We start from the raw sequence: 14,799 nt of genomic DNA on the forward strand, positions 1-14,799 counted from the left end.
AGCCCCACTGTCCTTCTCTCAGAAGCCTGAGCTCGTCATGCTCTCTCCTGCCACCGGGACTTTGTACCAGGACGGCTGCTGAGAGGCTCTTCTTCTGTCACCCTGGTGATTGTCACTCGGTCCTCAGCTCTCAGTTCAAGAGTCCCTTACCCGCTGGTAACCACTCTGGGTGGTGAACACACAATGGGATTTATAGATGATGTAATACAGAATTGTACACCTGAAATCTATGGAATTTCACTAACAACTGTCACCCCAATAAATTAAAAAAAAAAATCAATCCGGCTAGAATCCCACCCCCCAAAACAGAGTCCTTTCCTCCCTTTTCGTTGCCTTTTTTAAATTATAACTTTATAGCGATGTAATTCAAATGCCACATAATTCACTTACTTAAACACACAATCAATGGTGTTTGCTGTACTCAGAATTGTACAACCATCCCCACAATCAATAATTTTAGACCATTCTTATCACCCCAAAGAAACGCCTTACCCATGAAAAGTCACTCCCCGTTTCCCCCTTCCTCCTGCTTCCTCCTCACCGCCCCCTCCCTGGCAATCACTGGTGTGTTTTCTGTCTTTGGGTTTACCTTTTCTAGACATTTCATCTAGATGGAACCACACAAATGTGACTGGCTTCTTTCACTTAACAATGTTTTCCAGGTTCATCCATCTGTCAGATGGACATACCACATTTTTTAATCCATTCCTCAGTTGATAAACGTTTGGGTTATTTCCACGTGTTGGCTATTATGAAGAATGCTGCCGTGCACATTGGTACATGTTTTGGTGGCTGTATGTTTTCAACTCTCTTGGGTATACACGTCAGAGTGAAATTTCTGGGCCACAGGATAACTCTGTGTTTCACCTACTGAGGAACTGCCACATCATTTTCCAAAATGTCTGCCCCATTTTCCAGTCCCACCAGCCGTGTAGGAGGGTGCCATATTCTCCACATCCTTGACAGTACGTGGGATTGTCTGACTTTTTGATTCTAGCCATCCTAGTAGGTGTGAAACGGTATCGCATAGTGGTTTTGGTTCACATTTCCTGGATAGCTAATGACCTTGAGCATCTTTCCATTTGTTTGTTGGCCCTTCCTATATTTTCTTTGATGAAATGTCTATTCTTTGTCCCTTTTTTAATTGGGCGGAGTTATTGCCTTTTGAAGTCAGTTGTCTCTCCTCTCAATGACCTCTTTCAGAGTAACCCTAGGAAAGGGGGCGTTTCCTCTTAGAATAAAGAGCATGTTCCTTCTGTGACAAGTGAGAGTTTGGCCTCAAAAAATAATTTAAAATCTGGGGACTTGACAAAATGCCTTGACAGAGTCTGCAAACCCAGAAGGGAAGAGTCAGACTTCAGGAAATTGTTTTGTCTGGGAAAAGTGCAACCCAATTAATATTCTGTGAAAGTTAGAAAAAAAAATCTTGGAAGTGCCAAGTTCTGAGTAATATTGCTAATTGTGGTCTGCTCCCCAAATCCTCCTTCACTCTGTGACCCTTCCTTTCTGTTAGTCACCTTAGAGAATAAATAAACCCGTTGGTCTGACCTCGTTCTCCAGCAAGGGCAGATTGAAATTCCCCGGGGAAATTACAGAAATGGCACTCCACTCCTTGCAAGGTGATTCTCTCCGATTCTTCCCCTCCAGGGCTCCCTTTCTGACATTAGCATCTATTATCTTCCTGGCTGAATTCTTCCCTGAAGGGCACTCAGCGTCCCTCGGCGGATGCCAGTGTCAAGGAAACTTCACCAACTGTGAAGGAAGCATGAGCTCCTGGAGAAGGCAGAAAGGAAAGCTAGTGGAAAGACTTTTGGAGTTGGTGCAAAGCTGCCCTGACTTCTGCCTTGAGACGTGTCCCAGGAGCTGAAGGCACACACCGTGCCGAGCTTCTGTTTCCTTGGTGAGGCCATCTCCGTGCAGGCAGGAATCCTCAGAGCCGCAGGGCTCTGTGTTTTTGCTGAGAGGGGCATCAGTGTCTTGGAAGGAATTAGAGCATCCTTTAATGAGGATCGCTGGCCCGAATCCCCAGAACAACAAAGATGCTCAGTAATATCCTTGCAGAGCAAGATGCTTTAATACACTCAGGCGCAAAGGGTCTCCAAGGCAGACGGCGGCTTCTGTAGTCTCAGGAACGAGACTTCTTTCAATAATAAGGGAGAGGGAATAAAAAATGGTTTAGACACGTAGGTGAGACGAGGGGACCTCCAGCCCTCGGACACAGTGTTTCAGACTGGAGCTGTGTTGACAGGGGTAATGTTCAAGCTTGAATCATTGTGAGAATTCAAATGATTTGAATTCTCGGTGGGAATTCCGAGGAAGCAATGCTCATCCCATTTTGCAGACTGAGAAAAGTTGTGCACATGTGTCCTGTCCAGCAATTGAATCACGTTTGGCGCGTGGTTCTGCAAAAGAAACAGCCCATGGAGTAGAGCATGGAGGTGAAGGTGTCCAAAAAGGTTTCTTTTAAAGTAAAAAACAAAATTTCCAGACAAAGTCTTCCTTGGAAATTCACTGTGTACAAGAGATAAAAGAATTTAACTGATCCTAGTGGATTACTTAAACTGTCTTTGGGGGGTGGGGCACCGGGAGTGTTAGAATGAGGGTTACCAGCAATTCCTGGTTTTTCCAGGACTTTCTTGATTTTAACCCCATGTCCCCAGAACACCTTCAGTCCTGGGCGAACTGGGACAGTCGGTCACCGTCACGGGAATCTGCTCACCAGACCAGTTAGTTCCCTGTGGCTCCCCACGGGGACCTCAGTGCCACTAAGTGACACGACAGTGGGACCAGGATCTCTGCTGTTCATTTCTTTATTCCCTGTGCCAAGCTCTATGCTTCGCTTACAAAAGGCACTTGACAAATGTTGCTCGAATTGAAATGACACAGGACCCCCAGAATATACTTTAAACGTCAGCGTCATAGAAGAAATGCCAAGAAGGAAAGGAGGAAGGAGAGGTGCCTCCACCAGGTTTCTAGAATGTTCCAGGCCCTGGGCCAAATGCTTCATATGCATTACCTCAGGAAACCCATGGATGGAGTAGGATTTGGACATAGGAAAGTGAGCTGGCATGGGAGCTGGTGTGATGACGCAGGTACGTCCGTTCTAGCACCCTGGACCTGGCCATCCTATTGTACTTCGGGATGTCTCAGAGGGACCCGAAAGACCCCCAGCTTTCATTACCACTTTCCACACATGCCTCAGATTGCCGTCCTTTCAACAAGCTGCTCGGTTCCAACTCCCGGCCGCCTCCGGGGCTGCTGGCCAGGGCCCTGTTTAGCAACATGTGCTCTTCCTGCTCCCCCATCCAATCTTCCCCAGGGCTTGGAGACTCTCAGCCACTTCTGGCTTCCAAGGAGGCCTCTTCGGAATAAAATCCCAGACGCCACATCCATAGCTTAGGGCCAGCCGGGCCCCCCAACGGAAGTGTGCTGTTCAGGCACAGAAAATGCCTGGTGAGGCCCTAGGAGGGGAGGCGGGAGGGAGAGCTCAGCCTCACGCTCCCCGTGGGGCCCTGCTCCGCCATGCAAGGACACAGCAGTTCCCTTGGGTCCTGGGTCGTGTCAGGCGATGGCTGTCCTGGGATACGCATCCTGCTCAGCGGCTTCAAAGTCGCTCCAAAGTCAGATGGCTGGAATTCGCCTTTGGCTGACTTGCTTTCTGTGTGCAGAGCGACCCCCAAAGTGGCTGCTGCTGCTGCTGCTAAAAGAGCCATGTGCATCTCAGTTGCCTTCACCCTTCAGATCTGGGGGAGAAACAGGGTCTGGGGATTTGTAGACTTGGAGGCAAACACAGCTCTTTCAGGGGAACCCAACCAACCAGAGAGGCCCCTGGCTTTCTGTTTTGACCAGCGGGATCAAAGGAAGCCAAGCAAGACTGGAGGCCTCTTGACATGGCTTTGTGCCTGCTGAGAACACAGAAATCACGCCAGCAATATCCAGGGAAATTATCTTCGTTTCCAGGGCCTGTGGGCAAACACTCCATGCTCCCAGGTGAAGTGGGATCGTGCGGGTTTAAAGCGTGGGCGCTTACCGCCTCCTGACATGCTGGGTTTGAATCCTGGCTACTTACTGCCTTTGTGGCCTTAGACAGGCGGCTTAACCTCCGTGCCTCAGTTTCATCCCCTGTAAAATGGGGATAGTACTAGGACCTGCCTCCGAGTGTAGTTATGAGGCATAAACAAGATGAAGCATGTAAGGCACCTACAGAAACACCCGGCACTTATGCAGGTACTCACTCCATAAAAATAGGTTGTTGTTCTTTCAGCAAATGAACGTCTGTCTCTGTGGCAGTGTGAGTTTTCTAGGACTGCCGTAATGAGGTACCACAAGGCGGGCAGCTTAAACAACAGAAATGCCTTATCTCGCAGTCCTGGACGCTGCAAGTCCAAGATCAATTAGTAGGCAGAGTTAGCTCCTTCTGAAGACTGTGAGGGACCCTGCTGCAGCCGCTCTCCCAGCCTCTCCCAGTGTTGGTTCACGGGCAGTCTTTAAAATCCTTGGGTTGTAGAAGCAACCTCTGCCTTCATGTTCGTGTGTGTGTGTGTCTGTGTGTGTGTTTCCTAATGTCCCCTTTTTTATGAGGACTCAAATCATATTGGATCAGGCGCCCACCTTACTCCAATGGGACCTCATCTGAACTTGAATTACATCTGCAATGACCCTATTTCCAAATAGGGTCACATTTTGAGGTCCTGGGCGTTCAGACCTGAACATACGAGTTTTGGGGTGATACAGTCTACCCCATAACAGTTAGTCACCTTCTAGACCTGGGCATTGTTTGCCTGCAGCCAGGGGGTGGAGAGAGTGGTCAGCATTCCCACCTTTCTGACCAGCAAAGACCCCCTGCCTTATTCTGCAGTCCTCACCCCACGTCATTGTTACTGCCTGTTTAGGGCCTATCGCCTTCATGGAGGCAACGCTCTCTTTCCCTGCCCATCCCAGTAGCCAGGACACTGCATTGCACAATGCAGACATTCCATAAATATTCACTGAGTGAACAGATGTGCGTTTCCTCTAATTCTCAAACAACTCCAGGAGATAAGCATTGTTACCTTGTTTTATGATTAAAAAGAAACACCCAATTAGTTCATACTTGGAGCTACTGTCTTTGGACCAGGTACCATTCATATAACTGCTGGTGTTCTAGAACATTCCAGACCCCCATCAGTACTGAACTCACAAGATGTGTCTGCCTCACAGACTCCCAGGCCCCTCCATGAATCCCTGAGTGAGAATCTTCTGGCATCTCTGTTTTTAACAAATGCTTCCATGTGATTCTGACGAGACCAGTCTTCATTGGGAACAACTAAGGATGTAAATATAAGCGTGAAACCTCTTTTCCTTCGATCTCATGTTTTCCTCTGAAGGAACAGTGGTTTAGAAACACCCCTACCCCTCTCCATCCCTAATTCAGTGTCTTCTCTGATTGGTGAGTTGGGATGAAGGATCAGGCATGCTTAACGTAGCCTCTTGTTCTCTCTTCCCCTGCCCCTCTCTCCGTCTGCCTGCTAAGAGCTCACATTCTGACTGCTCTCTGTTGGGGGTCTTGACCAGAAGGCAGGGGAGGGGATATCAAATTGCTATAGTATTTAGATTACACTGGATTCAATTAAACAAGTAATATGACAATTTTAGGTCAATATTTATAATATAGCAGAAGTTACATCCTTCAAAACTGCCTAAACCTAAGATCAACAGAAATTAGATGGCCACTTAAAAATCTGTGAGAAGGGTCATAGTTTTAGACATTCTACGCTTCCTGAATCATACATAACGCAACAGCGGTAGCATGTAGGCAGCAGGCCCCTGTCCTCCCCCCAGGTGAAGCTGAACCTGATCAGGCCTCTGGGTCTGACTAGCACCAGCATATAGAAAATACAGGATAAAACAAAATGTTAACTGACACCGTGTGGGGATGCAAAAAAATCCAGAATGTGGGACATTTCTAGGGTGAATGATCTCGTTTCTTCAACAGATGAATGGCCCAAAATGAAATCAATGCTACATGTGGACTTTGCGTCTGATTCACATAAATCAACAGTTAAAGAAATTATGAGACAATCTGGGAAACTTAAACACTAATTAGATATTTGATCGGATTCAGGACTCATTGTTAATTTGTAAGTGTGGTGAAGTGCTGCTGTGTTGTTAGAGGAAGAGTCCTTGTCATACATATTGAAAATTTAAAGTTAGATATACTGGGGGTTCCCCCACAAATGTATACACATGACTTGTATTCATCTTTTATTGTCGGTATATATTGAGTATTACAATTTTAACATAGTTCTTTCCTTTCTTAAAATGTGTAAACATTTTTTTTTTTTTGGCACCCTCTGTATAATGCCTGGGAGTTGCTTCAAAATAATTTGGAAGGGGCAATAGTTGTGGGTTGAGATGAAGCACAACTGACCATGAGTCGATAATTATCACATCCTTGCCAGTACTTGTTTCTGTCTTTTTTATTATAGCCATCTTAGTGGGTGTGCAGAGGCATTTCATTGTGGTTTTGATTTGCATTTCTACTGCCGTTGTTTTTTTGTCACTCAAATCTATGAAGAAGGGAGGCGGTTACAAGGAACTTGCTAGCAACCACAGCCAGAAGCAGAGAGGGGGGCGGCTTTGGCCCCTCCAGTCGGTTTCCCATCCCGTGTGAAAATATCTAATTGGAAAAATCTCATTTGCCTCTAGAAACCTAGCTACAAGCCCATCTGGGATTTCATTTTGTTTTGTTCTTAGATTTCCAACCTCTCTACATAGAAGGATGGTTGAATAGGAGTTCAGAAAACCAAGTCTAAAAATCCACTGTGGGCCCCCAGAAGCCTGCTTACTCCTGTTTATAAATATTATCATTTTCCATGTTCACGATGCCATGACAAAAATCTAGGAAGCACTTCCCTAGGGACACTTTTTTGCACAGGTGCATAAGTTAAATATTCAAGAATGTGCATGGTGGCATTGCTCAAAATAGCCAGACATTAGGAAAAACCCAAATGCTTGCTGGCTCTAAAATGTTGAAATAAATTATCATGGATACTATATAGCTGTAAAATGAAGAACCTTATGAATGCACATATGAATATGTATGAACCTCAAAAACATAATGTAGGGGAACATATCAATGAGCAAAAGAATATATAAAGTATGGTTTCATTGATATAAGGTCAAAATCTGGTAAAAATCAATAATCTATTGTTTAGAAGCACACACACATGGTATTTACCTCCTATAACGCTGTGGTTTGCAGTGTCCATCAGTCATCTGGAGGGCTTTCTATAACCCAGATTCCTAGATCTCTACCCCAGAGTTTCTAATTCAGAAGGTCTGGGAGCGGGGCCTGAGAATCTGTATTTCTAGAAAATTTCCAGGCGATACTTATTCTGCCGGTCGAGGGATTATATTCTGAAAACCACTATGAGTAAGGAAATGCATGGGAATGACAAATACTAGATACTGGATAATGGTTACACTTGTGGGAGGGAGAGGTGATTAGCAGAGAGCATATGGGATACCTCAAAGATACTGTGTCCTATAATAAACTGGATGGTGAATGCCTGACTGTTTGGCACAGGTGGACTTCTGAAAATTATTCCTTAACATATACATATGCATTATAGTCACACTTTTGTAAATATAATCTGTTTCAGATTTTAAAATGTAAACAAAGTAAAACAAGAAAAAAAATGAGTCCCATACAATCATTCCATTCAATGCTAATTTTTCTCTGTTGAGTCACATTCTTGAATGAGAAATGAGTCATGGACAACTGGACTAGCCTTAAGAAATATTAAAGTCAGACAAAAAAAAAAAGGAGCATTTATTGCGTTCCATCCAGATACCAGGAACTCATCACTTACGATGGTGCTGCAATACATATATTATACCCTATTTTGCAGATGAGGAGATTGAAGAATAAATGAGTAGTAACGTGCACTAAGAACATCAGTTATTCCACGATGGAGCTAGAACGCACGCCCAGGCCGGGTGGCTGACAGCCCACTCTCAGTGACCACACCAGTGTTTCCCGAAGTCTTAGCCACTGATCCCTTGGGTCAAAATTGCGCCAAGTTTTACAAATCAAGCCTCAAGTCAGCCTACCGTCTTAGACTTTGTGCAGGGGCCTTTGGAACATGCATGCTCCTTGGATGATACTTATGTATAAATGAAGTCAGTATCAGGACCAGTACTTTGCCAGATCATGGGGAACAACGGAACTCATCAGATCGTTGACTGGCCTCTTTCTGCATGTCCTTGACACACAGGTGAATTCATTGTAAAAACAAACAAACAAACAAAACATGTGTTCCCATGAGGTGGGGGTGGAGTCAGGGTGGAGAGGGGTGTGCGTGGTGAAATACGCTCAGCCAGAGAGGCGAGTAGACTACAGATGGAAAACCTTGAGTGGTGATGGTAGCAAGGGAGCTGTCTGTCTCATTGCATACAACAACGTGCTTCTTCTCGAAAGAGCTGTAATAATTAGAGCTGTGCAAATGTCCATGATATTAACCCCGAGGCAATGTTTGAGGGTCACAACTTGCCTCCTTTTTTAACGCTTGAAAGCAGACAACAAAGGAGTCAGAATCATATTGGGGCTGCCGCTTTTGTGTGCCCTAGCACAGGGTACCTTGGAAAGGAGTACATAAATAGGACAAGCAAACCTCCAGCCCTCCCAGATGGGAGAACCTCATTTAATAGCAGTCGGAGTTTGGCTTCCAATATGAATACAGAATGAGTGTTGCAGCATTTGCATATTTTGAATCTGTTACTTTTACCCAAATGCTTTTAACTGAGAAGGTCTTTTTCACCAAGGGCTGCGAGAATAATAAAAATGGTTTCCCCAGTTTTCAGAATTTGCAAAAGATCTTGCTTATAGAAAGCTAATCGTGGCCATCAGAAAGGTGAAGAGGAAGAGAAGATGGGGAACAGGACGTCAGAATGGAAAGGGCTCGAAAGAAGGAAGACAGTCTGGCATCTTTCGCGTGGTTTAAGAAGTCTCTCTGTGGCTGTTCTGAGAGGCGGAGAACATTAACATTTATTTGTGCCTTTCTGTATATTTACTAGCCATTTTCTAGCCCTTAATTCTGAGCTGAGTTTTGAATATAATCTGTATAATTTTTTTAACTAGGTGATTGTCTAAATTTTCTGAACCTCTGATTCCCCTACCAGTAATTTTGTCGTGATTAATAATGAAATTCCCACACTGGAGAAGCACCAGTAAGCAATTCAAAAGTTAGAGGTTCATACACAGATATCACTAAGACTTACTTCAGAAGGAGTTTTAAAGCCAGGAGACGGTGAAAAAGCTGGAGGGCAGGTAGGAAATGAACTTGGCAACTCAACTGCACGCGCCTGTACGCCTCTCCCACTTGACGACTCAGACCTTTCTGTTTAATTTCCTGATTTCCACATGGGGTTCAAGATGCGATAAAGAACACCTTTCAGCGAAACCAAGTTATATCTAATCAAAACAGAAACAAAATCTCAGATATATTAATAGTAATCTGCAATTCCCTACCAGCATCAGGATTTCCAGTTTCAGCCTGATCCATGTTCAATTCAGCCCAATAATACATGTATTTGGAACTTGTTTTGAGGTCTCAGGTGAGTCATTTCATCTCCTTCTAAGCTTCAGCCCCCCTACTTGAGAAATGAAAGAAAAATATTAGGTCCCTCCTAAGCCTCAGAGTTCTAACTCTTTTTTATTTATGTAATTTTTTTTTTATTCTGTAGTTTAAATGAAGAACTCAATGTAAATATCATTGAATAAGTAAAATTCGATCGAATTTACAAGAATGTCGAGCTTTATGTGCATTGCTTTTTGTAGGAAGGGGTCCTTGTGAAAATCACACACTAACAGGAAGTCAAAACGTGAGTCCCAGATGTGTTTGGGTTTTGACCCTGAAAGTATCAATGATTGATTTGCTACAAACGTAACATGTATAAAGCTGTGACTCAGGTAGCCCAGGTCTAGGATGGTATCCCATTTAAATAGAAAAACAAATAAAGACAGATTCTTAGGCATTAAGATACCCGGCTGCTTCTGCTGGCATTCCTGAACTTCTGTTATCACCATGAGGAGGATATATCCTGGCTGGTCCACTGGTCCCAGGAGGAGGGAAGTGGCATGTGGAGCAGGGCCACCCCACCTGAGCCCAGCCTAGATTAGCCAACACCAGATAACCCATCGATCCATGAAAACAAATGAGTGCTATTTGAAGGCAATGAGTTTTGGATGATTTGTTACACAGCAATTTTGTATTGAGAACTGGCTGGTACAGGGACATAGCAATGTAATTAGTAAGCTCTTGTTTAATTCAACAAAAAAGTCATATGCTTCAGGTCACCAAAGAATTCTGCAACTCATTATCGCATTTATTCTTTAGATTAACTCTGTATCATCATGGCCACTCTACACATGAGAATGTGGAGGTTTATTTCATGTTGCAGATATAGTTTGGGGTGTCTGTCTATGCCTCAGCCCCCCTAGATGGCAATTCCCCTGCCTTACTACATGGTGAATGCATTGGCCTGGGAAACCTCTTCTATATTACACAGTCCAGCTTCCTCCTCTATGGCTGGTGCCAGCTGATTGGACCAGCAGTTGGCACCTGACTCAAGATCAACCAAGCAAGGCTGGCCAATAACCAATTAGATTTTATCTCCTGAGCATCTAAATTAAGACTGAGAGAGTAAAACTATTTAGCGATAAAAGAGCATATAAACTTGGGATTAATTGCCTTGTTGAACTATGAGTAAGTAGAGTAAAAAAGGAGAAGGAAAGCGACAGAGAGAATAATAAAGCGGAGACGACAGCTGTCTTGTCAGTCCTGAGAAATAAAGAGAGAATGGCTGGATTTCAGTTCCTATGTCTAGAGATTACACCTTGCAACTCCTCAGTAAACACTTCTTTCACTTGCCTGGCTTGAGTGGTTTTCAGTTCCCTGCATCCAAAAGAGCTGTAATCACTACTGAGGGGTTAGGGGCCTCGTTCACAAGCAGGCTCACAGCTTATAAGTGGCTGTTATGGACTGAATTGTGCCCTCTACACCCAATTCATATGTTGAAATCCTAACCCCAGTACCACAGAATGTGACTGTATTGGAGATGGGTCTGTAAAGAAGTCATTAGGAATTCCTAGAAGACATAAAAAATAAACGCTTTGATATCTCCATCAGCAATATCTTTTTGGATATGCCTCCTCAGGCAAGCGCAACCAAAGAAAAAAATAAATGGCACGGCATCAAACTAAAAAGTTTTTGCACAGCAAAGGAAACCATCAACAAAATGGAAAGACAACTTACTGAACAGGAGAAGATATTTGCCAATGATACATCCAATAAGGGCTTAATATGCAAAATATATTAAGAACTCATACAACTTAATACCAAAAACAAAAAACCGACAACTGATTTAAAAAATGGGCAGAGGACCTGAATAGACATTTCTCCAAAGAGGACACACAGTTGGCCAATAGACAGATGAAAAATGCTCCACGTCACTAATCATCAGGGAAATGCAAATCAAAACCACAGTGAGATATCACTTCACACCTATCAGGATGGCTATCATCAGTAAAACAACACAAAAAAACACACACAAAACAACAACAACAAAAAAAAGTGCTAGTGAGAATGTGGAGAAAAGGGAAACCTTATGCACTGTTGGTGGGAATGTAAATTGGTGCAGCTGCTATGGAAAATGATATGGAGATTCCTCAAAAAATTAAAAACAGAACTGCCATACAATTCAGCAATTCTACTTTAGGGTATTTAGTCAAAGAAAACAAAAACACTAATTTGAAAATATAGATGAGTAGCCATCCTTATGTTCATTGCAGCATTACTAGTGTTAGCCAAGATAGGGAAATAACTTAGGTGTCCATCAATAGGTGAATGGATAAAGAAGATGATATATATATATATATATATATATATATTATAACGTATCTATTGTATATAAAGAAGATATATATAATGAAATTTATACATAATGGAATATATATAATGGAATATATGGAATATTATTTAGCAATAAGAAAGAATGAAATCTTGCCATTTGTGACAACATGGATGGACCTAGAGGGTATTATGCTAAGGGAAATAAGTCAGACAGAGAAAGATAAGTGCCATATGATTTCACTTATATGTGAAACCTAAAAACACAAGTGGAGAAACAAAACAAAGCAGAAACAGACCCATAGATATAGCAAACACACTGATGGTTGCAAAGGGGAGGGGTGGATGGGGATAGAAATTAAAAGAAACAAAAAGAAGTCATTAGGGTGGGACCTAACCCAACATGACCGGTGTCCTTAAAAGAAGAGATTAGGACACAGACACGCGCAGAAGGAAGACCTTGTAAAGACACAGGGAGAAGACAGCCATTTACAAGCCAAGGAGAGAGGCCTCAGAAGAAACCAACCTGCTAATACCTTATCTCAGACTTCCACCCTGAGCTGTGAGACTATAAATTTTTGTTGTTTGAGCCCCCCATCCTGTGGCCCTTTGTTATGGCACCTGAGACTCTGCTCCTCAGAGGCTGTACCCCACTTCTTGGAAAACTGTCTCATTACCGGGCACTATGCAAGTGAGAATGGGAGGTTAAAAATATCAAAACCAGAGCAAGGCAAAGCATCGAAAGGAAGATGGGAGTGTATTAGTGCCTCCTAAGGTCCAGAAAAGAAAGAGGGATATTGAAAGAGAAGAAAAATAACCCCATGGAGAATTAGCGAGTTAATAAGCTCACTGAAAGCACAGTTAATGAATTATGAATTTCATCGCTGATTCTCTTCATTCAATTGCTTACTGTGTATACATATTAATCAATATAAACTACACTTCTATGGTTGGATAGAATTCCTCAGTAAGGAAGAAAAAGAGTCACATTTACTGAGGACTGACAAGGCGCCAGGCGCGTTATTCAGCGTGCCCTTCAGTCCTACAATAAACCTATAGAGTAGGTTCTGTTATCAACCAGTTAATGGAGTGGATGGAACTGAGGCTCAAAGACATGAAGCGTTTGGCCCAAGGTGCCCAAGACGCCCCAGCTGTGTGTGTGACACCATCGTCAACGATAGTTGTTTGTTTCCCCCAACATCCATTCTCTGTTCCTTTGGCACTAACACATGCTGATTTCCTTTGGAGATGCCCCATTCTTCCCTTCCCACTTGCCCCACTGCCATCGATCCAGGGCTGGGTGTTCCCAAGTAACCGATCAGCAATGAGCCATACACTCAGTGGTGTTACAAACAACAGAAACCTATTTCTCACAATTCTGGAAGCTTGAAGTCCAAGACCCTGGTGTCAGCACAATCAGATTATAGTGAGAGCCCTCTTCTAGAGGCCGCCTTCTCACTGTGTCTTGACGTGAGAGGAAGACAGGAGCGTTCTTTGGGGTCCCTATTATTAGGGCACTAATCCCATTCATGAGGGTGCCACCCTCATGACCTAAGCACCTCCCGAGGGCCCCACCTCTTAATGCCATCACAGTGGGGCTTAGGATTTCAACATATGAATTAGGGGGGACACAAACATTTAGTCCATTGCAATGATGTTTGAAAAAAGGTTACGATATATTCATTCTCACAAAGTGGGTGGATAGTTTGAAATCAAGTCTCCACAAGCCATCCTTTTAGAGCAGAGTTTCTCAAATTTTCTTAAAAATCACTTTCATCTCTCTAAGCAGTCTTTTCAGACATTTTTTCCTACTTACCAACTCACCCCAAGAAATTTTAATACTGTAGCTATACTACATATCTGCTTATGTACTGTGGTCCTTTGAAAGGGACATGAGCTTGTAATATCTAAGTGCTGTCACTAAACAAATACTCACCCCTTTGGGGGCAATATTGCCCCAATTGAAAATGCATGAGAGAGAGAGAGAGAGAGAGAGAGAGAGAGAGAGAGAGAGAGAGAGAGAGAACCCAGCTAAACCAAAAACTCAGTCATAGTAACATCTCCTTAATTATTCTGCACTTTATATACTGTGGCCCCAGTAACAAGTCTGGTAATTTGTACCCGAACTTCGAAAGATATTAGAAACTTCCATTTACTTCTAGCACATGAATGACTTTGCAAGCATAAAAGATGGACTTCTTCTGGCTTGGGGTACTCTTCTTTGAAAATGATGGAAGTTGATTTTTTAAATTAAGGTAGCAACACCATTGATAATTTAAACATCGTAGGCATTCCAAAATGCTGTGATTTGCAACACCAGTTTTAATTAATGCCTGCAACCCAGCTGTGAAAATTGGGACCTGTAATTTGTGAGTTACAGTAACTGCTAGTGTTTATTAACCTAGCAGGTCAAATTCTGGTTTCATGGTCTTACATATGCATATATATCATCATCCTATTAAACTTCAAGTTGAAAGCCAACGGGAGATGGAAATAATCACCAACAGGTAATGTGTTGCCTTTGAAAACAGAGGTGAGAGCAGAGCGTAAGATTTTCTCCTTCCCCTCCCCATCCTACTCCTCCCCATCTTTCCCTTCCCCATCCTGCCTCTCCTAGTTAACTCTTTCTTCTCACTGTGTTACTTAATTTCTTTTTTTTTTGGTCCCCCACCCCAGGTTTTTAAGCCATTGTTTCTCAGTCTAGTTGTAGGGCGCAGCTGCTGGCCAGCGTGGCCATCGGCCACTGATGGTAGCCCACAGCAACACACAGTACTCCATGGCAGCCCACAGCAGCTCACACCGAGCTCTGGCTGTTCACGGCAGTCCAGCTCAAGAGAGAGCTGTTGTTCACAGTCTTAGCTATAGAGGGCATGGCTCACTGGCCCATGTGGGAATGGAACAAGTGGCC

The 14,799-nt window shown here is 43.4% G+C and overlaps 1 protein-coding gene across 2 annotated transcripts in view; it reads right to left on the bottom strand.

Annotated features, from left to right (window-relative positions):
* Nucleotides 1–14,799, bottom strand: part of KAZN (kazrin, periplakin interacting protein) — a 1,004,356-nt gene that overhangs the window by 668,555 nt on the left and 321,002 nt on the right. The window lies entirely within an intron of this gene.

The sequence above is a fragment of the Rhinolophus hipposideros genome (genome assembly GCF_964194185.1).
Source record: "Rhinolophus hipposideros genome assembly, chromosome: 8".
NCBI lineage: Eukaryota > Metazoa > Chordata > Mammalia > Chiroptera > Rhinolophidae > Rhinolophus > Rhinolophus hipposideros.